Source organism: Sarcophilus harrisii, chromosome 3, assembly GCF_902635505.1.
Source record: "Sarcophilus harrisii chromosome 3, mSarHar1.11, whole genome shotgun sequence".
Lineage (NCBI taxonomy): Eukaryota > Metazoa > Chordata > Mammalia > Dasyuromorphia > Dasyuridae > Sarcophilus > Sarcophilus harrisii.
In genome coordinates this window covers 307,622,004-307,648,494 of record NC_045428.1, presented here as the reverse complement: position 1 = coordinate 307,648,494, position 26,491 = coordinate 307,622,004, and the positions used below count along the sequence as shown (strand labels likewise).

Sequence of the window (26,491 nt, the reverse complement as noted above, 5' to 3'; positions counted from 1 at the left end):
TTTAACTAGGAAAAGCAATAGGAATTGGAAAGAAGGTGCAAATGAGAAAGAAAATGTGAATGTATAAATAAATAACAAGTCTTTCCAAAGTTCTTTTGAAATTGGGATGAAGCAAAAATGGGGCATCCAGTAAACAATATCATCACCTTTTTACAAGTAGAGGTTAACAAAGGATGATTATTAGGATGAATAAATGGGGATAGAACCCCAGGCTGGCAGTGAGGAACATCTGACTTCAAATTTGCCATCAGGCATTTACTAGCTGTATAATTCCTTGACAAATCACTTAATTGCTATCTTACTCAATCTCTACATCAAATAGGGGAAATGATAGCACTTATCTCCTAGGATTTTTTTGAAAATCAAATGAGAATATTTGTAAAGCAAACTTGCAAATTAAAACTATATGTAAATGTTAGCTATTATTATCATTCACTAACAAGCTGATACAATGTCCTGGGTTTGAGTAGAAGATAAATTCTTGAATATGTTAACTTCATGGAAGATATCACAAATAAAGAATACTCTCTGGCTCCACATAGCTCATCTAAACTCATAATTCCTAAGATCCCCTCACTTTTATCACCTCACGACAGAAATTTGTTCCTCTGCTTGAATAACATGTTAAAATATATTTAAAGTATATGTGAAAAGCAAATTGTTATGTTCTTAGTTTAATCCAACCTATAAAGTGGTGACTAGAGAGCTGTATTGGAATCATGAATGTCTAAGTTCAATTCCTACCCTTGATAGGTAGCTTGTGATCATGGACAAATAATTTAACCTTTGATTGCCTATTGTAGATCACTATGATTCTAAGTTACACTCCTGTTGCTATCTGCATTGGTGAAAGGGATCAAGACACTTAGAATTCCTTAGATTAGTAATGTGACAGATTCAGATTTTGCTTTCCTCCTCCCCAAATCCATTGCCTGATTATTATTCATTTTATAATACATACCAGTTCTTTGGGATAATGTTACTGTTCTTGGATTTTAAATTCTTAGAAGTCAAGGACTCTATCTTTTTGACTCATTTGTCACTTCTTAAAGAGGACATTGTATAAATAGACATCAATAAAATGTTTTTGTTGATGATAATAATGCTGGTGATGTTGATGCTGATGCATTGGTGGTAGTGAGGATGAATAAAAAGCCATTTATTCATTTCTATATATTTCTTTTCAATCTTTTATTTGAAGCTACAGAATTTCAAAGTTAAAGTAGATTTAAGAGTTCATTTAATCCTGTGTCTACCTAAATCACAGTAACTCACATTTATATGAACTTTAAGGTTTGTAAAGTATATTTTATCAGCAACCACTTTATGCAATAGATAGTACAAATATTTTCGTCCTCATCTGACAGATAAGTAAGCTAAAAATCTAATAGCTTAAGTAATTTGGCTACAATCAAAAAGATAGTGTCTTAGGTAAAATTCAGTCCCAGAAGCAGCTTGATATGGGGGATAGAGATCTTGCCTAGGTTTGCATGTGACTTCTGACACAGTGGACACAGTCATATTATTAAACTCTTAGTGATCTGTGAAACTTGATAAGATTGCAAACTTCAGAGAAGGTACTGATTGACCTTCATTGCTGAAAGAAGTTTCTTCTTCCTGGAGAACATTATACCCGAAATCTTCTCTTCATTTCCTACTTGACTATACTCTTTTGGACTTCTTCATCATGCCCCCAAAATCAGATACCTCTCCTTTCTTACCTTTCAGCTTTCTTTAATGTTTTGTCTTTCCTCATTAGATTCTAAGTTCCACTATTTTTCTTTTTCATGTTTATATCCTCAGTGCTTAACATAATGTCTGAAACATAGTAGGTGCTTAATAAGTGTTTATTGATGGACTATCTCTTTTTCCTTGACTCAGGTCAAGTCCTCTATCTACTATACTATCCCATGGTTCACATGTTATCCATAGCACTGAATGTGGCAGAACCAGATTAAAATGGAACATTTAACAAAATAAATAAACATGCAACAAAATGTAGACAATGTTATATTTAAAAAAACTAAGTCAATGTACAGGTGAAAGAAATCTTTATGTACAGATTAATAGCATTCATCTTATTTGAGCACACTGCACCATACTGCCCTGATGAAAAAGAGTATATCTTAATGTAGGGAAGAAAGATTATCTTTTCTCCTTTTTTCTTTTCCTTCCTTTGTTCTCTCAATACGTTCACTTTCTTCTCTATTCCTTGCTTTTCATCACATACTTCCCCCTTCATTTTGCTTTTCCCCTTTTCCTTGACCTATCCCTTTTATCTTTTTTCTTCCTTTTCTTAATCACTCCTTTATTTCTCTGTCCTTTACTTCCTTTCTGTTTTCTTCCCTTCCTTTTTTCTTGACATTGTCTCACTTTTCTTTTTTTCTCTTTTTTCTTCTCCTTTTTTCTCTTTTATCCCCCTTCCTTTCCTTTCCTTTCCCTGTTATTTCCACTTCTTTCTTCTTTCCTTGCCTTCCCTTTTTCTTTCCTCCCTCCCTTTATTTCTTCCTTTCTCCCTTCCTGACCTTTCCTTCCTTCCTTCCTTCCTTTCTCCCTTCCTGATCTTTCCTTCCTTCCTTGCTTCCTTCCTTCTTTCTTTCCTTCCTGCCTTCCTTCCTGCCTTTCTTTTTTCCTTTCTATCTTCTTGCTTTCCTTCTTCCCTCCCTCCTTCCTTCTTACTTTCCTTTCTGCCTTTTATTCAAATCTCTATTTTAAGTGCTATGTTTATAAAGAACTCAAATTCTGAACTGAGAGTGTTTAGAATTATAAAGCCCATGAAATTATTTATGAGAACAGAAAAATTAATCAGTTTTCAGCCTTCCTACTTAATGATTTTACAACCTGCTGAGTTGGTCTGACACCTTCACCAATTACTCTTGGCCTCTTTTTGCTTGTTTCTTCTAGGCTTATCAATATTCTTCTTGTCAACATGCACATTTATCCTTTTTTTTTTTTTTTTTTTTTTTTTTTTAGAATAAAATGTTTATCCAGAAGAAGTAGGTATCAAGTGCCAGTAAGGTTAGATTTTTCATAAGTATTTGATGATGATGATAATAGTAATGATGCTTGAATAACAAGCACATATTAAATACTATATGCCAGACATTGTGGTGGATATTGTGGAGATACAGAGGAAAAAATTAAATAGCCCCTGTTTTCAAGAAGCTTATGCATTATTGTAGGAAACTATCTACACATAAGTTTGTACACAATATATAAAAGAGAAATACATGATAAACTACATTGAGGAAAACAAGCAACTGGATGAATTAAGAAATTTCTTGAAAATAGATGACACAAATTGAGTTTGAAAAAAAAAAAAACAAACTAGGATCCTAAGGGCTGGAGGTGATCAAGGAGTGCATTCTAGGTATAGGGTGGAGTAGTATCAACTCACTAACTAATCCCAACTCAAAGAAACTACCTTATCTAGGTGACATCTCTACTAAATTGATAAAACAAAATAGCATGTTAGGACTGTGTATGAGAAATCCTCAAAAGCTACTGAAAAGTAATGATGCTGAACAGATTGTGTTTTGATGTAGATTAATGAAACTTGATCACAACATATGGACTTTCGATTAAAAAGTGAATTTATTTGGAGCTAGAATTCAAGTATCTGGAAGGTTAAAAAAATAGGTCAGTCCACTCAAGTTCCTGAAATAGGAATTACTTGGAAGGGAAAGAGAGAATCTTGGTATCTTCTCCTTGCTTTGACAATCCCACCTCCCTCTGGGGCACAGAGATGGAGCACACTTCCAGTCTAAGAAGGGAGTGGCTGCAGGAATAAAGAAGGCTCCCTGAGCTGCTAGGTCAGGTGGATTCCTAGCATCTGTTCCAGTCCTGCCTCTACTGCTGCACCTTTGCAAAAATGTGCCTCTAACTTCCTAAGCTCAGGGCTGATGGTAGAAAGCAGCTCGCCTTTCTTCCTTTGGGTTACTATCATGTCTGTGATGATCTTGAGATCTCCTTGCTGAGAACATAGCCATTCCTGAATGAAGTCCTGTGGGTCAGTGCTGAAACAGAGCATGAAATCCTTCTGAGTTTTCAACTGGTTGATGGACTCAATGGTTTCATAAATCTCAGCATCCAGGGATGCAATCTCCTGTTGGTTGGTGGTGGAGGCTAGAAAGTTGCTCATCTGTGCCTTGAGTGGATCATCCACTTCAACATCAATATCAATATCATGCCATGTTCTTTTGGTCATTGGGGTCCACACTGATGACATGATTGATGACAATGGGGTCTGGATGCTACAATAGCCCAGCCAGTTTCATGGGTATCTCAGAGAAACAAAGATGCCCGCATCTATAGATCTGAGGAAAGTAGTGGTTGGAGTGGATGTATTCATGCTCGTGCCCATCTTGCAAAGGGTTGTGCTTAATGTACAACCACAGTGCCTGCATGATGGCAGCCTGGGTCTGGGTGGGCTCACCAAGTAGCCGAGCCAACTGGGGGTCCAGCTTATACTGGGGTGGCTGATGATCCAGCATAGGCAGGAAAATACACTTGACATTAAAGTCCCCAGGGAGTTTCACTTGGAAGCCATCTGTCTCTTGGGTTGTAGGCAAAGAGTGCCAGTCTACAGATGGTTATCAGGTCCATAAAGCTCCTTGTCTAGACTCTTAAAAAATGAAGAAAACTCCTTCTTTGTTTGCTGGGATTTTGATTGCTTACAGATTTAGGAATTTCAGAAGATTTTTAATCCATTCCTCATCAGGGTCCTAGCACCACTCCCAGAAGAACAATGACTGAAAGAAGCTTTTGCATTGGGAGGTGAATTAACATATTAAGAAAGGTAGCTTCAGGGACTACACGGAGCCCAGTGATTAACACTACCATTCCTGAGGGAAACAGTTTTAAGATTTGGCAAAAGAGTTCCCAGGAGATGTGAGTTGCCCCACCATTTATTACATGTGCTTTGAGCTTCAACCCACTTTCCTTTGGATTCTGTCCTAGTGGAAAAGTAATATTGCAGACTTTTGATGTGCCATTTTGTATCAACTATTCTTACCGTGCTATTTTAGTAAGTGAGTCTTGCTAAAATCTAATTAAGTCTGCATGATTAACTAATATCATCTGACAATCATTGTGGAACATAGTAGAAGTGGGAGACAACATGAACTATAGCACTCATTCAACCTTTTAAGCCAGATGTAGCAGCCACTTTATGGAAAACCAGTCTGACATTGTGAGTGAAGGTTGAGAGAGTAAATCCAGAGCTATCTAAGCATGGAAGATCATGTTTGCAAAAGCATGGAGATGGGAGATAGAATACCATGTGTGAAGAACAGAAAGAAGCATAGTTTGATTGGACTGAAGATTGAATCAAGTAAGAGTAATGAGTAATAAGTCTGGATATATGAGATAGTACCAGGTATTGATGGACTTTAAAAATGAAAGAGAAAAGTTTATTTTATCCTAGAAGCAATAGAGAACCATGTGAGTGATATCATCAAACTTGTGCTTTAGAGAAGTCACTTTGGCAATAATATAGAGGTGAATTGGAGAAGAAAATTAATTGAGGCAAAGAGAACAATTAATAAGTTATTGTAACAGTTTAGGTAAGAGTTGGTGAAAGTCTGAATTGGAGTGATAACCATAGGAATGAAGAGAAGAGAATTATTGTGAGAGATGTTGAAGAAATAGAAATGACAAAGACTTTAGAAATTATTTGTTATGAGTAGGGAAAGAGAGCACAAAGTTAAGGATGATTCAGATTGCAAATTTAGCAGATTGGAATTAACAGAGCTATCCAAAACAGAAACAGGGAATAGTAATTGATATTGGAAGTGTCCTTATATTATAGAATTGATTTTTTTGAACAGCTTTATGATTAAAGTAATACTGATATGACTATTTTATTTTATAGTTGAAGAAATTTAGGCACAGTGAGATTAAGTGATATGACCCCAGTGTCAAAATAGTTTATTTCAAAAATGTGATTAGAACCCATTTTTCCTGAATCCTAGCCCAATGCTTTCCTGATTCTTCAAGATAAGAGTTGATAATGGAAAATAGACTAAAAAATGTTGAAAAGAAACGGAGAGTTCAGTTCCCTCATGTAGAAAATGAGATTAGATTAGATGCTATCTGAGGTTTTTTTCTGTCTCTAGATCTATAATCCTATGATGGAATGTAGATCTAAGAAAGTAGAAAAGGGAATATGCAAAAAAAAAATCTATCTAATACATATATAATCTGATACCAAGAAGCCAAAGCTTATACCCCAACCCAAGCAAATGCTTCTACCTGATCAATGATGCCTGAAATGTTCCAATTAGAGTTTAATTTCTTTTATTTCCTATTCATATGTGTCATTTACACCTCAATATGAATGATTTTTACAAGATCCTTATGCGACATCAATTTTTATTAGGTGAGAGGCTGTACCAGCCATGAGAATACTGAGCAGCGGGGAAAAGGTCACCAAGGGAGGGAAGAGGAGGAGAACGGAATAGGGGAGAGAGAAACAAAAGGAATGTGAGAGATTCAGAAGACAAATTCTACTCACCCACAATTTTAAGTATGGGATAACTCTTATACATAGGTCTCTTCTTGTCCTTGGATGACAAATATAACAAGGGGTTTAGATTAGATCATTCCAAGCACCTTTTTAATCTCTAGATTCTATTTTGGCATATGATCAGTTTCTCTTTTTCTCTGTCTGTCTGTCTCTGTCTCTCAGTCTCTATCTCCTTCTCTCTCTTTTTTTTTTCTCTTTCTGTCTCTCTGTTTTTCTCTCCCTCTCTTTGTCTCCCTCTATGTTTCTGTCTCTCTCTGTGTCTCTGTCTCTCTCTCTCTCGCACACACATAGAAAAATAGATAATTGATAGCTAAATTATTTATCAATTGATTATTATTGTCACTATAAGGGGGAAGGAATAGAATGAAGAAGTGAGATAATCAAATAGATTATTAACCTATAAATAATTGAGAGTCAATCATAAAGATAACAATGATCCTAAACAGAGATCCAGAAGGCTCCAGGAAAATTTTTCATGCAGCTCTTATTGAATTATTGAAAACTATTGGTTAGTCTCTGCCAATTTTTCTCTCCTTTCTTCTTTTCTCTTTATTTCTCTCATTTGCTTTCTACCTCTTCCCCTTATTTTTTTTCTCCTTTCCCTATCCCAATATCCTCTTTCTTTCAACCAGATCCTTACTTTTCTTCACCCCTCATTTTTCTCATTCTTTTAAATTTTCTATCTTCACTTAAATAAAACCCAAACCCCCTTAAATTAAACAGTTTGACTATCTATTGCAAGGGCAAGGAAATTCTCTCAATAAAAAGGCCCTGATCTTAAGCTAATGCACAATATAAATGCTAAACAATAACTAGGAGCAGTAAATCTCAGCCATACTCCAAAATGCTTGACACTTCTATAATTCAACTGGACATGGACAAGTACATCCATACTCCTCTTCACTGAGAAGGACATCACCAAGGTGAAAGACAAACAAACCATGTCAAGAAATCATAGAGTGATGGAGTGGATTGCAGGAAGATAAGTAAAGTAAAAGTATATAGGTACATGGGAAACAAACATCATTAACTTTCAAGTATATCTACTGACATTACAACACATAAAGTAGAGAATTCAGTAACCAATATCTATAGAATAAGTGACTGATGAGAAGCCTGTTTCCAGTCAATGTCATCATACTTGCTCCCTAACTTCTCTGGAACTCAGACATAAATATTTATTAAGTAATTTATCAAGAAAGCATTCATTGAACACATACTATATGCAAAGTCCTTTGTTTACTAATTTCTATGAAATGAGATGAAATCTTCTACTCTCCTCAAGGATTCAGAATGACTAAATGGGTAGTGTAGACAAGGGTTATGGTAATTCAAAGGAAATCAACTCCAGATAGAGGAATTGGGGAAGGATTCATTGAGGTAGTATGGTATGGTAGAGTTTTAGACTTGGAACAAGAAGTTTTGAATTTGATCCCAGCCTCTCATATTGTGTGATCCTGGGCAAGACAGTTAACCTATTTGGGTCTTAGTTTCCTTAAATCTAAAATGAAGAGGTGGACTCTATAAACTTCCTGGGCCCTTCCAGTTCTGAATCTCTGTTCCATTGGAGGAAGGCCTTGAAAAAAGAACAGATAGTAGTAATGTGGTAGTACTAAACAAGAAAAAGATGGGCAGAGGATGTATTTGGTCAATAACATATAACTAATTTGAGGAGAATGTAAGAGTCATGCATTATAGTGAGTGGTAAGACTGGAGGAAGAGGAACTAATGAATGACTAATAATCATAATAGTGCAGGAGAAAAGTAATAAAGGAACTAAGGAGGTGGCAATGGAAAGGACTTATGTATTTTAACACATCCCATGTATATATAATCAATTGCCAATAAATATTGTTTTTACTTCTATATTCCTTTTATCTGAAACCTCTTTACTAGGGCAGCTGTCATCATAGGTCAGGCCCTCATCACCTCTTGCCTCAACTCTCACAATAGCCTTCTAATTTGTCTCCTTTCCTCATGTCTCTTTTCTATCACATTCTTTTTTCCGAATAGCTGCTAAAGTGATTTTTCCAAATTGTAGTTCTGACCATGTCACCTCCCTGGCCAATAAGCTTAATTGACTCCCTATTACCTCCAGGATCAAATACACATCCTTCTTCTCATACTCACAGCCTGACTCCATATTGTCTGTCTAGCCTCATTATACTTTAATCCTATTCATGAACTAAGGTAGAGCGAAATTACTTTTTATTCTTCCCCAAACAAGAGACTCCCTCTTTCATCCTTATATTTTTATACTGGTGCTCCCTCAAAAGGGAAAGTATTTTACCTTTCCTTTTTTGGAATCCTTAGAATGCCCTTAAGGCTCAACTCAAGTGTTTCTTTTTATGTGAAGTCTTTCCTAATCCCTCCAATTCTTGTATCTTTTTTTATCTAGTAGTTTATATTTGCTGTATTTTATATTGTAAATCTTTCAAGGGTAGAAACTATTGCATTTTTGTCCTCATATCTCTAAGCCCTAGCATGTTACCTAGGATATAATAGGTGCTTAATAAGTATTTGTTGATTAACTAATTGATTTAGTGGAGTTTGGAGGGTGATTATTTTTTGGTTGATGAGGAAGATGGAAGAGACAAAGATGACTTCAAGATTTTGATCTTGGGTCAATGGGAGAAAATTCAAGTATAAGTAATGAAAAGAATTGTCAGACCGGAAAAGTTAATTTTGGAGGAGGTTGAAAAATTTCATTTGAACATATTGAATCTGAGGTGTTAGAAAGGAATCCAAAGAAAGAAGCTCAGTAGGCAGTTAGAAATATAAGACTGACACTGGGCAAAACCTCAAAGTACAAACATCTAATATTGAAATTTCAGGTGAGGAGATAAGACATTTTTTAGGGACAAGAGGTACCAGGGTGGGAAGCATTCTTGGATTTAGAATCAGAAAACTGGATTTCAAATCTTGGCTTTGCTACTTACTAGCCTGATGACCTTGGGCAAACTACTTAACCTATTTGGGTCTCAGTTATCAAATGAGGGTATTGAAATATAGAGCCTATAAGGTCCATTCCAGCCCTAAATCTATTTCTTTTATAATGTATTCTCAACTATATTACCTACCTGTAAAGTTGACCTTATCATAGTTCATTTTGGGTCTTATGACCCAAAATCAAATGTAAAAGAAAAGGTTGTACATTCCTCTGGGCATATTTTAAAATGACACTCCCCTACTGCAACTTTCCTAAAAATCCTACTTCAATCTAAAAAGAAACAACAAGATTACTAATAAATATTGGGGAAAAAAGAGGGAGCAAAGAGCTTTTTAACCATGATTTTATCTAGAGTCATTTACCAGAAATAGTAATTTTATTTAAAAAGACATTTCAGCAAGAATCAATTTTTTTCTAAATCGAATTCAGGGGTCACTGATTATCAATGCAACTGTGGGCATGTTGATGGTGTTATTTATAGTTTGGTTAATATGTATGCATAATAAGAGAAAATTATTTACAGAGATGATGAATTTAATATTGGGAATGAAGCAGATTTACAGCCTGCAAAGTGTAATTGCTTTTTGATATCAATTAAAGGACTGTTTCTAAAAATCAATAAGAATTTTAAAGAATACTGCAAGACTGAGTGAATGATAAGTAATTTAGATGCAATTTAAAAGATTCAATTGTGAATAGCTCTCTCGAGCCTCATGAAGTGTTTTATGAGCCTTTGGGGGAATAAGGTAAAATTTTAAAACTTTTATTGATTCAAAATTAAAATAACAGACATACACACACACACACCCCATTGAACTCCCACTTATGTTCATTATATATAACAGCACTGGGCATGGAGCTTGGGCAGACATGATTCAGAAGAAGCAAGTAAGTATGTAAAGGGAGAGAATTGTTTTTTATACCTATTTTTATACCTTGAGTAATTTAAAATCTACAAAGTTTTTGGGGTCACTGGAATTTTGAATTAAAGTGGATTTAGTGGGTCTTTTGGATTTCATCCAAAGGAGGGTAGTGACTGAAATAGCCAAAAGAACTCATTAGAAGATGGATTTATGATGTGATTCCTAAATCTCTGCCCTCAAACCCTAGCATAGTGTTCTAGAGTGATTCTCCAGGAAAAGCCTTCTCATTGGGACATCATGTCTTTTCTTTTAAATGAAACTTAGCCCAAATCTTCTCAGACAAGAGTGTCTGCCTAGTTCATATTGATTTCAATTGGTGTCTGTCTAAAATACAGTCAATTTGTGTTTATTAAGGACATCTTCTAACATATGTTTTATACAGAACTTTTATTTGTACACATTTAAAACAATGGGCTTTGTATCTTCTCTCAAGGATCTTATAGAATATAAGATTTGGAGTTACACAACCAAACAACACAAGCCCATAAAATGTTGGAATTGAAGGAGACTTCTAATCCAATTCTTCTTATCTTACAGATATGGAAATTGTGGCCAAAAAAGGGAAAATGACTAGTTCTGGTTATATAAGTTAGCTGTGATGCATCTGGAGAAAAAGTGGAAAAAAGAAGGAATTACTCTGCCAAAAGGAAGAAAAAAAGGAACCAAATTAAATAGCCTGACCATGAAAGGCAAGTATTTAATGAAATTAAATTCAGAAAGTATAAAAATAGTTCTGAAAAGAAAAAAACATATTCTTGACTGGTGATGAAGCTTTAGAATTGGCTTACTGGTTAGGCCAAGGACAGATGAACAAAAATGACATATATAAGAGATTTTTAAAAGAATCTTGATGAATAAGAAAACAAGCTTGTAGTTCATTCCTTTAGTCTTTCTAGGTCAACCCTTTTCCAGATTATCTGGGAAAGGGTCTTCGTCCCATTCAAATATCTCAGCAAAAATTTTCTTCTCAGACTTCTTCAAATCATAATAATATGTCCATAACAACATATCCTTGATTTTAATGTACTGGAGAAAGAAAAAAAAGTCCTAGTTTTGAATAGATTTTCATTGCTGCAAAAGTAATAAAAAATTGAAAAAAGCTAGGTCTTGATCAGTAATTTATTTTATCTTAACTAGCTTACAAAGAAAAGAAGAAACTATCCTATAATCCATTTAAAGCCATGATAGGAAAACAATTTTCCTATCTACTGTGCTTTTGTATATGTAAGAATTAAACTAATTAAGTTTATAGATCAATAAAAATTTCCAATACGAGCATCTACTTTGACTTCCAGGAGCCAAGATGGTGGAGTAAACATAAAATTGCTGTAACTCTCCCATAGTCATCTTAAAAGAACCATAAAATTGTACCCCGTAAAAATACTGGAAGAGCAGAAAGATAGGGTAAAATAATCTTTGATCCCAAGAGAGTTGGAAGATGAGCAGAAAACTTCCAAATCACTAAAAGGGGAATACAATCCAGGAGAGCAAGCATCTCAGAAAGGTACCAGCAAGCCTCAGATCTGCAAAGTAGTGGGAGATCCTGAGCCCTAGTGCAGTGGAGTAGGGAAACACTTGTACAAGAATTCCTCAAATGCCTCAGTATAGCAAAGGAAATGAGCAGATCCAGTTCTGAGAACCATCTGATGCTTCAGTGCAGCACTAGACAAACAGGCAACTTTCAGTGATCAGATCTTTGCTTGCTTCAGTGTCATGCTAGGGAAAGGCAGAAACACCATGGCACACCATTAGAGCTCCAATTCAGCACTAGGTAAGCTGCCTGATCCCTATGGTTTCCAGCAGCACTAACTAACCCCACCCAACTTCTTTAGTGCAGCACCAGATGTGAAGTCCCCCACGGCCCTTAGGGCAATATCAGTATAGCATCAAATAACAGCCAGCATCTGCAATCCCTGGCACAAAAAGCCTGAAGCAATGCCTTTTCTCCAAACATAACACAAATTTAAAAGAAGGGGGAAAGACCAAAAAGGATGAGCAAAAACAAACAACAAAAAGAATCTGACCATAGAAAGTTATTATGATGACTGGGAAGATCAAGACATAAACTCAAATGAGGACAAAAATGTCAAAACGCCTATGAGCAAAGCCCCAGACAAAAATGGGAAGTAGTCTCAAGCCCAGAAAGAATTTATGGAAAAGTTTTTAAAAAGTTCAAAAATCATAAGAGGCAGAAGAAAGAAAGGGAAAAGAATGAGAGTGATGCAAGAGAATTATCAAAAAGGGTCCACCAGGTTGGGGAAAAAACAAAAACAAAAACAAGTGCTTAAAAAGTAGAATTGGCCAGGTGGAAATGGAAGTATAAAAGTTGTGAGGTAAATAACTCCTTAAAAATTAATTTGCATAAGTGGAAGTTAATGACTTCATGAGATGTCAAGAATCAATTAAACACATTTAGAAGAATGAAAAATTAGAAGAAAATATAAAATACCTTATTGAAAAAACAACTGACTGAGAAAATAGATCCAGGAGAGAAAATGTCAAAATCATTGGAGTACCTGAAGGCCGTAATCAAAATCAGGACTTAGACAGAATCTTTCAAGATATTATCAAGGAAAATTTTCATGATATCCTAGAAACAGGGGGTAAAATAGTCATTAAAAGAATCTATTGTTCATCTCAGGAAAGACATCCCAAAATAAAAACTCCAAGGAACATTATAGCCAAATTTTAGAACTATTAGATGAAGAAAAAATATTTCAAGTAGCCAGAAACAAACAATTCAGGTATTTGGGATCACATCAGGATTATGCAATACTTAACAGCTGCAGCATTAATGTTTTAATGGCCATGGGATTTGATATTCTAGAAGGCAAAGGAGATAGGAATACAACTAAAAATCACTGACCTAGCAAAATTAAGCATGCTTCAAGGGAAAAATGGCACTCAATGAAATAAAGAGAAGACCAGAATTAAACCAAAAATTTAATCCTCAAAATCAAGACTCAAAAGAATCATAAACAGGTAAAAAGAGAAAAGAAAACATAGAAGATTCAATAGCACTAAACTATTTATATAGTTATAAGGGAAAATAATATTTTTCATTCTTAATAATTGTATCACTAATAGTACATGTAGAAAGACAGGCAGAGAGAGAGAGAGAAAGAGAGAGAGAGAGGGAGGGAGGAGTTTAAGTATAAGGTGAATTTGAGTTAATTATATAAAAAATTAAGGGATAAGAAAGAGGAGTATACTAAGTGTAAAATGAAGGGAGAAGTAGAATGGTGTAAGTTATTTTACATGAAGAAGCATGGAAAACTTATTATAGTGGAGAGGGAGACGGGAAGGTGAGTGATAAATATCACTTGAACCCTACTCTCATCTGCTCAAAGAGGGAATAATACAGACAATCAGTTGAATATCAAAATATATCTTATTGGACTGGGAAAGAGGAGAGGAGATTAAATAAAGGTATGGATTGGGGATTGATAGAAGGAAGGGAAGATTGGGGAGACAGTAGACAGAAGCAAAACACTGTTGAAGAGGAAAAGGGTGAAGGTTAGGACAAACAGGAAGAAAGATAGAATGTAAGGAAATAAACAACTAATAATAATAACTGTGAATATAAATAGGCTGAAAAACAGAATCTGATAGTACAGTGGATCAAAAAATAGAATCTTCTTCATTTCTCAATTTTTATAGAAATGAGTCAGATTTATAAGAATATAAGCCATTACCCCCAATTGACAAGTAGCCAAAGAATTTGAATAGAAAATTTTCAGATGAAGAAATCAAAGCTATCTATAGAATATGTGAAAAAGTGTTCTAAATCATATTCAATCAGTGTTATGGGCCAGAACTTGAAACAAGGTGCTAAATCACTGGAATTGATAAAAACAATGATTATGTACTTAGTACTTATTAGAGTTTACACCTTTAAGAGAGCATATATAAGCTAGGAGCCTCAACCGGGATGCACTTTGGGAGATTCACAAGTCAGTATTCAGTAGAGAAGATTCACAAGTCACAGAAGCCCACAAGCCCACTCTCAGAGGTGGAGTCAGATTCATTCCATATTCTACCTTTGTGCTGGCTGGAGGCTGAAGCTGGAAGAGACAAAGAACTAGTGGCAAGAGCTCTTGGAACCAAGGAGAGAGATAGGCTTCTAAGAAAGCTAATTGGACTATTTTGAAGGAGACAATAAAGGATCTGAATTTTTAGCTCCTGGCTGCATTTGAGGTGATTATTACTTTGAAGTGAAATGAAGGCTGCCTTTAGAAGCTCCCCAAGAAACCTGCTCTTAGCAAACATTATATTTTATAGAAGAGAATATTATAAATCAGAGAAATGCAAATGAAAACAACTGTAAGGTACCATCTATCAGATTAGCTAACATCACAAAAAAGGGAAAATGACAAATGTTGGAGAGGATATGGGAAAACTGGGACACTAACATATTGCTGATGGAGTTATAAACTGATCCAACCATTCTGGAGAGCAATTTAGAACTATGACCAAAGCCCCCACTCAACTGTGCATACCCTTTGATCCAACATGACCTCTACTAGGTCTATATCCCAAAGAGATTGAAAAAGTAGGAAAAGGATCTACATGCAAAAATATTTATATCAGCCTTTTTCATGATTTATTAGAATTTGAAATTGACAATAAGAATATTAGAAATTGAACGTCGTCCCATCAATTGGGGAATGGTTGAACAAACTGTGGTATATGAATGCAATAAAATACTATTGTGCAATAAGAAATGATGCCTAGGCACATTGCAGCAAAGTCTGGAAAGACATATTAACTGATGCAAAGTGAAATGAGGAAAACATTGCACAGTATTAGCAATCTTGTATGATGATCAACTATGAATGACTCAGCTCTTTTCAATAACATGATCATCTAAGACAAATACAAAAGATCATTAAGAAAAATGTTATCCACATTCAAGTAAAGACTGATGGAATCCATATATAGATCAAAACATACTTAAAAAAAAACCTGTTTTATTCTTTTTTCATTTTTGCCTTTTGATCTATTTCTTCTTTCACAACTATGACTAATATAGAAATATTTTTACATAATAGCACAAATATAATCTATATCAAATTGCCCACAATTTTACAAATAGATGAGGGAAGAGAAGAAAAAAAATTGGAATCCAAAATCTTGTAAAAATGAATGCTAAAAATTGTTTTGATATCTCATTGTGAAAAATAACACACTACTTAAAAATAAGCATCTTCTTTGATGAAATTCCATAGGCTTCTCAGTTATTTGAAGAAAGCAAATAACAGCTTTAACTTTTAGTCATTTAAAAGTGTCAGGAATCAGTTTCTAATTGGTTCTTCAGGGGATCTTTTCCCAATGAAATCAAACCATTCTCCCACCTATTAACATTTTTTGTTGCTGTTGTTGTTCCTTTATTGCTCTGATGCACACTTGTCATTTTAGGATTAGCACCTAGAGTTGCTTGACCATGATTGTTTCTTCTTCAAATCTTTCTGATGTCACTTTCCTATATTTTCTTTAACTATATGATTAAAACAAAACAACATACAGTAAAATCTTCAGAACTAGGTTTTCTTCATTCCACTGACTACAGAGTGCGAGAAAAGGGAAATGAAATTTATTATATGACTGGACTATAGAAATAAATTTCTATAGCTAATAAATGCCTGACTGCCTCCTCCTTTAATATAGGATAGAATTTACCTACAAATTTATATGGGCCAGTGTTCTTCTCTCCTTTGACTTCCTTTCCCCCCTCCTCCATGGCAGGTTTTTTGTAACTAATTCAATTTCCATTTCCAAAAATGGATTAAGATCTCTCTTTCATGTTCTACTAATTGGGATATTTTATATTTTGGACTACTGTCAATATTATTTTATAATTGTATAAGCCATTTAAAAAAATTCTTGGTTTTTCCTAGCACATAACAGGCTGCAGTAGCTTCTAATATTTTTTATTTTTTATTTTTTTTATATTTCTTACTTTGTTCTTTATTTTGGGAATTTAATTTTCCTGTCTATTTTTCTTTTAATAGCTAAATGTAATTAAAGCACCAGGTTTAACCCAGTGCAAGCCATCTAACAGTTTTGAATAATAATAGTCCAAAATGGTCGGTAGTATGAGCACCATTTTATGGATGAGGAAACTGAGACTCAGAGGGCTGAAGAGATTTACTGAGTTTAATACTTCAGTGTCAAAATCTAGAATTTTCCCCATTGTCAGATGTCTTTTTATGAAATAATGAACAGGCAAAATGGTAGAGTTTACAGCCATAATACATAAATTGCCTTTATAAACAGTTCTGCTAGAAGACTAACAGCTTGTCAAATTGACTCACATCAATAAGAAGGGCTCCAGAGGAAACTCTGAGAATTACAGATGGACAAGTCTCATTTTGTTTCTGGCAGTCTAATGAAAACTATAATAAAGGGGTGAGATCATTGAGGACATAAGCAACCTATTATGGGAAAAGCAACTTATCAATTTTGGTAAAAGTGATTCATGCTTGACTAATATAGATTATAGCTCTTGAAGAAAAGAAATATATATGCACTTAGGGGAGAAATAAGTGGACAGAATGTTTTTAGGTTTTCAAAAAGTCTTTGACAAGGTTTCACACCAAAGGCTATTTAAAAGGCAACAAGTGAGTCACCATGGAATAGTGATACTGCTTTGTCATGGATGAAGAACTGTCTTACAGAGAAGAAACAAAGGATTATGATAATTGGACACTTCTCTGGATGAAAATTTAAAAACAGTGAGATCCCCAAGGGTTACTGTTGGTACTTGTCTTTAACATTTTTATGAATAATGTGGAAAGGGAATCCAATCTTCAGGCTTGCAAATGACATTAAGCTCTTCCAGGTGGTGGGAAGCCAACTTGATAGGGATGAACTATAGAGTAGTCTTAGGAGATTTTTGTGATTGGGAGGAAAATCAGTAGAGGAACTTCACTGAGGGCAAGTGGAAAGGAAAGTAAGGCATTTAGGGAAAATAATGCAAAATGCATTCATAGGATAATGGGCTTTGAGCTAAAGCATATGACCTAGGAAAGGGATTTGGGGCCACTTAAAATGTTAACTTAATGAGCTGCTACAGCCAAAAAGACCAACAAAATTCTGGGCATCATCAAGAATGATGCTGGAAACAAATATAGAACATTATTCTGAGCTTATACAAAACCACAGTGTGTTTTCTCCTAGAATATTTTATTTATTTTTGATGGCCATCTTGCAATACAAATCTTTCTTTCTTTTCTTTTTTTGATAAATCCAAAGTCTTGGATAAAGCCACAGAATTAAATGATTTCAGAGTTGGAAAGTATCTTAGAGGCAAGGGTGGGCTGGAGCCAGTTCAAATAGACTCTTGAGAGTTGATTGTTAAATTTTCACTGTGAGCATTTATACTTTATAAATTGGCAAATGCTACAATTCAGAGCTTGATTTATTATTTTGTTGATTTTCTATACTTAAGAAAGCAATGGAGAAAATATGAATAATCTGTATTAAATATAAAAGTGTCATTTGTACTTTTTTTGGTTGAAAGCCAATTATTTAACATTTACCAATATATGTAACAACAAATCTAATTTATATCTGACTTTGAACCTTCTTTATGACTTCCCTGATACATGCTCATCAGTTTTTAATCCATTCTTGTGGAATTCTCTATCTCTTGAAGTAGTTCACTATACTTTTAGAAAAATGAAATAACCTTGGATGAAGAAGTTTTCATATAAAGAAAAATTCAGGAAATCTGTATTCTTCTGTTTAAAATGAAGGCTGAGTAGCAATATGTCTTAAAAATCATTAAAGATATGGTCATTGATCCAGCAGTGTTACTACTGGGCTGGGATTATATCCCAAAGAGATTATAAAGAAGGGAAAGGGACCTGTATGTGCACGAATGTTTGTGGCAGCCCTTTTTGTAGTGGCTAAAAACTGGAAACTGAATGGATGTCCATCAGTTGAAGAATGGCTGAATAAATTGTGGTATATGAATATTATGGAATATTACTGTTCTGTAAGAAATGACCAACAGGATAATTTCAGAAAGGCCTGGAGAGACTTACACGAACTGATGCTGAGTGAAATGAGCAGGACCAGGAGATCATTATATACTTCAACAACAATACTATATGATGACCAGTTTTGATGGACCAGGCCATCCTCAGCAACGAGATCAACCAAATCATTTCCAATGGAGCAGTAATGAACTGAACCAGCTATGCCCAGAGAAAGAACTCTGGGAGATGACTAAAAACCATTACATTGAATTCCCAATCCCTATATTTATGCACACCTGCATTTTTGATTTCCTTCACAAGCTAATTGTACAATATTTCAGAGTCTGATTCTTTTTGTACAGCAAAATAACGTTTTGGTCATGTATACTTATTGTGTATCTAATTTATATTTTAATATATTTAACATCTACTGGTCATCCTGCCGTCTAGGGGAGGGGGTGGGGGGGTAAGAGGTGAAAAATTGGAACAAGAGGTTTGGCAATTGTTAATGCTGTAAAGTTACCGATGCATATATCCTGTAAATAAAAGGCTATTAAATAAAAAAAGAAAAAAAATAAAGATATGGTCATGTGAACATGGATAGATAATGTATGAATATAATGAATATCACATATTTCAAGTTAGTCCCACTCATAAAAAAATATTTTTTTTCTTTGCATCTGATTTTTATTTGGCTACACATCACTTCTCCCAGTGAGCTATCCTCAATAAGAGTCATCCAAAATTGAATGACAGGAGGACATCCATGCCCCATGCTATGAAGAGGAAACAAACCTAAGGTTCAGACTCTAGTCCTTTTTTTTTAGTGACTGGGTCTACATATTTGAGAACTGTATGATATTTGCTATAATCTCTTTGTGGCAAGAAGAATAGATCTAAACCAACTTCACTATATCATTCCAAGATTTTCTGGGTAAGAAACCTATGCATTGGTTCAGAGCCTGGGACAGGAAATATCCTGGGTAAACATTAGGTGTTTTATTGTATGTTGTTTCATTTCTTTTATTAATGCAAAAAAAAAAAAAAAAAGGTAAGCACTATGCATAATATTCAAACTGTCTCATCCCATGGGTGGGTATAATTATGGTTCAATGAAGAAAGCAAGATCTAGAAGAAAATGAAATTTTGCCTGTAGGTGGTGGCCCAGGGCTAGCACATAAATACCAAAGAGAGGGAAGGACTTATCCTGAGTTTGATCCTTCTGATTGGAGAGTAGCCTCTCAACATCACCTACATTGAAAATGTAACATACTCTGAAATATGAATTAAATAAATTTAGGTCAGGGCAAATAGGCTGTGTGATGGATAGAGCACTAAGCTTGGAATAAAGAAGACTTCTGTCTGAGTTCGAATCTGACCCTTGGCTATATGATCTTGGGCAAGTCATTTAACCCTATTTACCTCAGTTTTCTCATCTATAAAATAAGCTAGAGAAGAAAATGGTAAATCATTTTAGTTTCTTTGCTGAGGAAACTCCAAATAGGGTAACAGAGAGTCCGAGAAGCACCTGCCTTGTGAGGTTATGAGGATCAAATGAAATAATGTATACAATGTTCTTTGCAAAACTTTAAATGTTATATAAATGCTAGCTATTATTATTATCATTTTCTGCTGCATAAGATTGCATTTGCTAAATAAAGAGTGCAAGCAAAATAAAATGTCAAAGGAGATTGGAAAAGTGTCAAGGAGGCTTAAGTGGAATTTAATGGTATAAACATTTAAGTGTCTGTTATACTCCAAGGACTGCATTAGGTCCTGGGGATATGAAGGCAAAAATGAAATAATCCCTCACCTCGGGATGCTTATTTTCTATTAGGGCATAGACTTGTACACACATAAATTAATGTGGTGATTACAGAAGGGAGAAAAGGATCTACTGGGAAAGAAGATTGATCCTTCTTGGGAGAGGGGATGCCTGAAATAAATCTTGGGAAAAGATGTTTATTTAATGGAGGAGAGATCAGAAAGGAACACTTTTTTTTAAAGGAGTGTTCTTTAATTTTTTTTTTTTAGTATCTTTTAAAAATTATTATTAAAGCTTTTTATTTTTAAAACATATGCATGGATAATTTTTCAACATTGCAACAAAATGCAAATGAACAACAAAATGTTATGATCCACACTCAGTTCCCACAGTTCTCTCTCTGGGTGTAGATGGCTCTCTTCATCACAAGATCATTGGAATTGATCTGAATCATCTCATTGTTGGAAAGAGACACACTCATCAGAATTGATCTTCACATAATATTATTGTTGCCGTGTACAATAATCTCCTGGTTCTGCTCGTTTTACTCAGTGTCAGTTCATGTAAGTCTCTCCAGAGCTCTCTGAAATCATCCTGCTGATCATTTCTTATAGAACAGTAATATTCCATAACATTCATATACCACAATTTATTCAACCATTCTCCAATTGATGGGCATCCACTCAGTTTCCAGTTTCTTACCACTAAGAAAAGGTCTGTCAAAAACATTGGGTCCCTTTCCCTAAAAGCATCAGAAATTGCTTGTCCAGATGCATAGAGGCAGGGATTTGGGGAATACTGAATCTAAATTAGTTAGAACATGGAATATGTGAAAGGAAATAAATAAAGTAAGTCTAGAAGGGAAGTTGGAGTCAGATTGGGGAGGGCATTAAATGTCAACCTGGAGAGTATATGTTTTTTTTTTTTAATAATAAAGAATAAAGTGGGATGGGAAGATCAGTATATATTAAATGCCTACTATGTGCTAGGCATTATGCTAAGCACTTTACAAATATTATCTCATTTAATCCTTTCAACTTCCCTGTGAGGTAGGTGCTATTATTATTCCCATTTTTACATGTAAGAAAACAGAGACAAGCAGAGCTTCATTGACTTGCTAAAGGTCTAATAATAGCTATTTAATGTGCAATTTGAACTCAGACCATTCTCTTTAGGAGACATGAAAAGTTTTTGAGCAGGGAAGTGATACTTGTGTGAAGGAAGAATTAAAGAGGGGTCAGAGACTGGAAGCAGAAAGACCAACTGGGGGATATTGGAATACTATGAGAAGTAATGAATTATGGCCTGAACTAGTTATTTATGAGGGTGGAGAAAAGGGAACAATTGTTCAAGGAGTTGTGGAGTTTGAATTGACAGAAGTTGATAGTTAAATGCTAATGGAGAATGGGGATGAAGGAAAATCTTTGGTCAAAGGAAAATTCTTGGTCATAATCCCAATGAAAATAGGGACCTGTGTAGGAGAAATAGGCTTAGAAAGATTACTTATGTTTGGTCATCTTGGATATCAGTCTTCTGTAGGGATTTTAGGTAGAGATGACTAAGAGGTGGTCAGGTAGATATTAAGGCTGGATATTTGGATCTGTGTATCATATGTATAGAAGTATTAATTGAATCCATGAGATATCACTCAAGCAAAGTGAAAGAATAAAAGGAAGCTAGAGAATGACTTAAGTGATACTCATAATAAGTAAATGGAATATGGATGATGAACCAAGAAAGAAGAATGTATATTTTATCAAGGAGGGAAAGGGGGGAGGGAGAAGAAAAGGGGCAAAGACAGAACCTTTTTAATTTTTTTTAATTAAAACTTTTTATTTTCAAAACATAAGTAAAATCTTGTGTTCCAATATTTTTATCTCCTTTCCTCTCCCCCTTCCCTAGACAGCAAGTAATCTAATATATGCTAAATATGTGCAATTCTTCTATATATATTTTTGTAATTTATTATGTTGCACAAGAAAAAAAATCATATCAAAAAAGAAAAAAAATGAGAAAAAACAAAATGCAAGCAAACAACAATAAAAAAGTGAATATACTATGTTGTTCTCTACACTCAGTTCCCACAGTCCTCTCTCTGGGTGTAGATGGCTCTCTTCATTATTGGACAATTAGAACTGGTATGAATCATCTCATTATTGAAAAGAGCTACTTTCATTAGAATTGACCATTGTATAATCTTGTTGCTGTGTATGTTTTCCTTGTTCTGCTCATTTTACTTAGCATCAGTTCATATAAGTCTCTCCAGGCCTCTCTGAAATCATCCTGTTGCCCTTTGGGCATAGTTCCAAATTGTTCTCCAGAATGGCTGGATCTGTTCCCAGTTTCACCAACAATGTATCAGTGTCTCAGTTTTCCCACATCCCCTCCAACATTCGTCATTATCTTTTCCTGTCATCTTAGCCAATCTGAGAGGTGTGTAGTGATAACCTCAGAATTGTCTTATTTTGCATCTCTGATCAATAGTGATTTAGAATACATTTTCATATGACTAGAAATGGTTTCAAAAAGACAGAACCTTTAAGAGTGCTTTCTTTTGACCCTTAAATATGAATCCTTTAAGATCCTGTTTCTTACTTTTTTTTTTTTTTTTTACTCTTGGTAATCTCATTTATTATTTAAACTATTGAGTTTATGCAACTATCTTTCTGATAGTTGCATAAACTTTAAGCTTATTTCTGAGCTGCAGTTCCCTATTTCAATTTTCTTATGGATATTTTCAGTTGGGTGTATTGCTAGAACATAAAATACAACATATCCAAAACTGAATTAATTACTTTCCTCCTTAAACATGACTTCTGATTCCCCTATTTCTAATGATGGTAAGATGAGGCAACTAGCACTTATTACATACCTCCTATATACCAATACTATACTAAACTGTAGAGATACAAATACCAGCAAAAAGAAAGACAACTCCTGATGTCAAATAGATTAGATTCTAATGGGTAAAGATAAAGCACAAATGAGTGCTGAAAAACATTGACAGAGAGGGAGGAGATACAGAATGCTCCCACATGGGAGCATTGTATGGAAAACTAGAAAGTGAGAGACACACATGAAAGGGGAATGATGATTGATCAGTTTGGGTCTATCTACAAAATGGAGAGACTGGGACCAACTTACTGTTAGAAAAAGGGAACTGGTATATCCTAGGGATGCTCTGGGCTGAGTTTAGGGAATTACCAAGATGAGAAGGCAGAAGAAATATGCTTTGAACTATTAGAAATCAGAAGCATATTCTGGGGGGTAGGGTGGGAAGGAGGTTAGTGGTGGTAATAGGGGAACCATCTTCTCAGTCACTTAGATTTAAAAACTTAGAGCCATCCATAATACCTTCTTTTCGCTTACTCTCCACATCCAATCAGTTGCCAAATCTCATTGGATAATATTTCTTATATTTTCCCCTTCCTTTTAATTCAAATTGTCACTACTCTAGTTCAAACTCTACTTATATCTTGAATTATATGATAGTCTTCTTTCCAGATTCTCAATACTCTTCTCTCTTCTCCTATACCCACAATTTCACTTAATCCTCTCCCATCTTGAAATTGAAATCCTACCTGTTTTTTAAGCCTTAGATCTATTACAACATCTTCAATGAAGTTTTCTCTGACCTCCCTACTGGGAATAATCTTTCCCTCTTAAAATTTTTCAAGGAATTTTGAGCCTTTCCTATGTATTTATCATAGGCTATTTTGTATTTCAATTATTTGTGTTCATGTCTTATCTTCCCTACTTAATTTTAAGCTTCTTGAGGGCAAGGATTGTGTCTAATTCATCTTTATGTCTCTCAGTTTAGAATACTGCTAAGCAATTATCTCTTGAATTGAAGTGATAACCCATCTTATTTTTCCTTTGTTCTCTTTCTTCTACCAAATCTTTGATTTTTAATATCACATTTCTTATTTATGTTATAATTCCCTTAAGAAGATGATTGAAAGCCTATGCAAAAAAAGCACACATGTGCAATTACAACCACTTTTACTACTGTTAAAGGATTTTAAAACATTGGCAGAATAATTTGCAGTTTTAATTGTGGCATTACAATAATTATTAGTTATCTTGGGTTCTCACCTAGACACTGTTCATCTCATGATAGTATGATTTTACCAGCTACTCAGATGAAGAGGTTTCACAGGGGAGTTGTTGGACATTGACATGCCAAACTGCGTCCTAGTGCACAATCTTGCTGAAGATGAGGCAATCAGAGAAATCTCCAGAGAAGCTACAAATTATTTAAATAAAATACTGCCATGACAATTTAATCTATTTTTCTATGTATAAAAAGTTGACTTTCATGACCCACCATTAGCAAGATGAATACTTTGATTTAGTAGTCATGAAGGGTTTACCCTGAACCATTCAAATGCTCTCAACTCATCCCTGTCCTTTGCATTTTTCTGGACAGATGACAGAGCTTAGAATTGAAATTTATGGCCATGACTTATACCAACCTTATGCAATGTTGAATTCATGATCTGGATTCCATCTAAACCATATTCTAAGCAAATCATACTCTTACCTACTTATCTGCTGACAATTTTAGTTCCATAAACCTATTATTTTAAAATTGTACCCCCCAATATATATACATTTGTTTATACATAATTTTTATATACATGTCCTCCTGTATTAAGAATGGGAAGGAATCTTAGAGGAAATTGAATTTAACACTTTTTTCCCCTTCATATTCCTTCTTTTCTTCCTTCCTTCCCTCCCTTCCTTCCTTCCTTTCTTCCTTCCTTCCTTCCTTCCTTCCTTCCTTCCTTCCTTCCTTCCTTCCTTCCTTCCTTGGAAATTATATAGGTAAATAATTATGTAGCATGATGTAGCTCCACAAGTGTCTGAGATAAGATTTGAACTCAGGTATTCCTCAGCCCAGCACTCTAGCCTCTCTGCCACCTAGTTGTTTTTAGTTATCTAATAATTATGTAAATTGTGAAATTTATTAAAATAGAAATTGAAAATGATTCAACACTGACAATAATATTTGATCCTAGATTCAACATTGAAACAATAAAATTTACTAAGTAGGTGTTGGGGGTATGATATGATCAGCCTTGTCCTTTAAGAAAATCATTTGGGCAGCTGGATTAAGTAGATTAGGTGGAAAAGATTTTTGGAGTTAGGAAGATTACTTAGGAGCAGTTCAGGTAAGAGATTATAAGGTCCTGAACTTGAGTGGTGGCTGTAGAGATGGAGAGAAATGAACAGACATGAAAGATGTTATATCAGTAGAAATGACAGGAATGACAACTGATTGGATTTTTTTTTGGGGAGGGGAAGAAAAGTAAGAAGTCAAATGGATAACTAAAAGTCTGTTGAAACGCTTGACAGAAAGAAGGATATTGGGAAGAAAGATGGGTTTTGATGGAAAGTGTGATTTATTTTTAATAAGAATTCAGGAGAAAAATTAAGGATTTGGTGTAACAACAACAGCAGCATAAGCAACAACAGCAACAATTCCAGTGGCTCAGGTTTACCTTCAGTATTACCCTCTATTTAGTATTTAACATCCATTATAACTCAGCCTTCCTATGTTTCCAGTATTCTTATACTTTACTCTTTTCACACACTTTTTGATCTATTGACAATGTTTTCCTTCCTATCCCTCACAAAAGACATTCTCTCTCCCAATTCTGGGAATATTCATTGACTCTCTCATTTTTGCCTCTTGGCTTGCCTGGCTTTCTTTGGGATATAAGCCCAGTAGAAATACTGCTGGATCAAAGGGTATGCACCGTTTTATAGTCCTTTGGACATAGTTCCAAATTGCTCTCCAGAATGACTGGATCAGTTCAGAACTCCACTAACAATGTATTAGTGCCCCAGTTTTTTCACATCTCCTCCAATAGTCATAATTATCTTTTCCTGTCATCTTAGCCAATCTGAGAGGCATGAAGTGGTACCTCAAAGTTATCTTAATTTGCATTTCTGTGATCAGTACTGATTTAGAGCAGCTTTTCATATGACTAGAAATGGTTTCAATTTCTTCATCCAAAAATTGTCTATTCATATACTTTGTATGTCCACTTTTCAAATAAGGGAATTGAAGCTGGGAGAGGTTCAGTTGTTTGCACAGGATTACACACTATTAAGTGTTTGAGGCAAAATTTAAACTCATGTCTTTCTTGTTGGACTCTAAGTTCAATGTATTATGAAAAGTGTCCAACCTATCTGCTTAACTTAAATAGATAACAATCAGCTCATGGAAGCTAATAAAATCAACAAAGGAAGAGTCTAAAGAAAGAAAGAAAAAGATCCTAGATAGAATTTTGGACTAATCCAGTTAGGAGTCCCTTCAATAGAAAATGTTATAGGAAA

The 26,491-nt window shown here is 34.7% G+C and overlaps 1 pseudogene; it reads right to left on the bottom strand.

The window, feature by feature from the left end:
* Positions 1-3,893: 3,893 nt before the first annotated feature.
* Positions 3,894-8,669, bottom strand: LOC100923676 (annotated as a pseudogene).
* Positions 8,670-26,491: the final 17,822 nt, after the last annotated feature.